The following is a 3215-nucleotide window of genomic DNA, read 5'->3' as shown; positions in this document are numbered from 1 at the left end:
TCTTCTTCTTCTTCTTCTTCTTCTTCTTCTTCTTCTTCTTCTTCTTCTTCTTCTATTTCGAGCTGGCAGAATCGTTAGCACGCCAGGTAAAATGCTTAGCGGCATTATTCCCGTCTTTACGTTCTGAGTTTAAATTCTGCCAACGTCGAATTTGCCTTTCATACTTTCGGGTCGATAAAATAAGTACCAGTTGAACACTGGGGTCGATGTAATCGACTCATCTCTAGCTCCCCCAAGCTGCCCTTATGGCTAAAATTTAAAATAATTAACATAAGGCGGTGAGCTAGCAGAATGGTTAGCACGCCGGGTGAAATGCTTAGCTGTATTTTGCCTGTCGCTGCGTTCTGAGTTCAAACTATGAGAGGTTGACTTTGCCTTTCACCCTTTCGGAGTCAATAAAATAAGTACCAGTTACGCACTGGGATCGATGTAAGCGACTAGCTCCCTTCCCCACCAAATTTCACGACCTTGTGCCAAGAGTAGAAATACTACTACTACTACTACTACTACTACTACTACTAATAATAATAATAATAATAATAATAATAATAATAACAATAATAATGATGATATTACGGACCTGAGGAATTCAGTCTATTCACCAAGCTGCTTCTCTTTCTCCTACTATCTCCTCCAACCCTCACATATTTATGACTAGCAGTATAGCCCTGCTTTGCCCGGGATTAAGTTAGGATTATTAAGCTTATCAAGTTCTTTATTTCAAACCAAATTAAGTAACACCGACGTCAATGATAACAAAGCAAAATACAAACCAGATTATCGTCGACCGGATCACAAAGGGCCACGTACTCGATATAAATCTGTTAGCCTTAAGAATCTACGTTACGAGCAATGTTTACATGCAGAGAACTCGGAGACGGTGTTGTCTCAAAAAATTAACCTTAGACAGATGCATCCCCTAATGTCAACGTCGAAGCTCGTCATGCGTCACTGTTAACAAAGCAAAATACAAACCGAAATGGTCATCGACCGGATTACAAAGGACCACGTACTCGAATGTTGAACCAGATTCGAGACGAAAAGTGAGCTACTGGTTCAAATCTTCCCGACGCACAGGAACTGGAAGTATCCCACAGTTGGAATATTCCAACAGATGACCATCCATGCTCGTCATCAAATAACCAAAAGAAAGAGAATGAAAAATGGTCTAGGGAAGATAATAAAGAAGTTCTTACGGCCTTCTACCATGCCATATATTTCCCCACAAATAAATCTAATACTGTACAAACCTACTTAAACTGGAGACAGAAACACCCTGAAGTAAGACCCTACATAGACGGTAACAAACTTGCCAACGTCAGAAGAAACATAAAAAAAATAACTAACTGAAGTAGAGATTGACCAAATTAAACAAGCTGTAAGGGATAAAAAGAACGAAGCTGCAGCTAAAGAAGATACTACAGAGGTAATAATTATAGCCCAGGGCTGATGAAAACGCAGTAATGATTGAAAGAGTTAATGTAACTGATAGGAAAAGTGAAATACTCTCTGAAACAACCATAAACACTAAGGCAGATGAAAATCAAATAGATGAAGAAAATCACACAGAAATTGACCCAACAGAACTACATAATCTAAAAAATCAAATCATGATTGAATGGCTGAAAATTAAAGAAACCAGTATGAATGAACGCGATACTCTCTCCCCAAAATTCGCAATTCTAACCAAAACCTGAAAATAATTGGTAAAATCCGCTTTGCACTTAAGGATATAGTTTCAGTTAATGATGTTGATATTACAGATCTCAACCACTTGTACTATGCATCCGTGAAAATCTCAACGATTCTATGTGGTGAAAAGATTAGAAAACGACAATATTATTACAAAAAGCCTTCTTGGCAAGAGAGTATTCAACACCAAATTAAGCTACTTAGGTCTGACATAGAGTGTTTGAAAAACCTTAAGTCTAACAAGACCACCAAACCTACAAAGACCCAAAAACTAAAGAAAAAATATAGGAAGAAAACCATACTTGACATTGATGCCACCATAGAAACCATCAAGCAAAAGGTATGTGCTAAAGCTGCCTGCACAGCAAAGTATGAAAAGCGCGTTAGATTCTTCAAGGACAACATGTTAAAAAATAACCCCAAAATTTTTTACAGGAAGATAGGGAGAACACCAGTTACAGTGAAGTCTGTCAATCAAAAGAAGTGCAGGAATTTTGGAATAAAATTTGGGTAGAAGAAAAAACACACAATGAAAAGGCCCCTTGGATTGATAGAATATTTACAGACTCAGACTCCTTAGAGGAGCACAAGTGGGAGGGTGTCAAGGTAGAAGATATAAGATCTGCTCTCAGGAGTCAAGCAAATGGAAGTCTCCAGGAAATGATAAAATTCCTAACTCCTGGTTGAATGCCTTTCCCAGAGAGCCATGAGCTGCTAACAAAACTTTACAACGATATTTTGCAACATCCTAGATTGATGCCCTCTTGGCTAGTTAATGGTTTAACATTCCTGCTTCCAAAAAATGAGGAAACAAACGAACCAAAAAATTATCGACCCATAACCTGCTTAACAACAATGTATAAGACACTAACATCCGTCCTAACTGAGTATACCTATAGTTTTTTAATAGAAAGTAGCATATTTCCTAATGAGCAAAAGGGATGTAAACGTGGATCTTATGGTTGTAAAGATCAGCTACTCATCAATAAGATGATCTTAGAAAATAGTCACAAACGACACAAAAACTTGTCAATAGACAATAACAAAGCTTTTGATAGCCTACCACATAGGTGAATTAAGAAATATCTGGAAATGTATAAAATAGCACCTACTCTGCGAAACTTCTTGTTTGTAAGTATGAGATCATGGAGAACCACACTGACTTTGAACAGCGACAATGAATCTCTCAATGCTGGAGATGTTAGAATTTCATGTGGCATTTTCCAGGGTGACTCTCTATCACCACTCCTCTTTTGTCTAGCCTTAATACCTCACTCAAAATTGCTCAATGATGCACAGTACGGTTATAAAATGTTTGATAAAAATATAAATCATCTCATTTACATGGATGATTTAAAGCCCTTTGCAAAAATTGACCAACAACTCAAAGGCTTACTAGCTATTGTTAAACAATTCAATGACATCAGGATGCAATTTGGCCTCGATAAATGTGCAAAAGCTACCTTTAACAAAAGAAAAAAAATGACAGAAACATCTAACGTTAACACACACACTCTCTCTCT

Source organism: Octopus bimaculoides, chromosome 5 (assembly GCF_001194135.2).
Source record: "Octopus bimaculoides isolate UCB-OBI-ISO-001 chromosome 5, ASM119413v2, whole genome shotgun sequence".
NCBI lineage: Eukaryota > Metazoa > Mollusca > Cephalopoda > Octopoda > Octopodidae > Octopus > Octopus bimaculoides.
Note: the sequence above shows the minus strand (reverse complement) of the source record.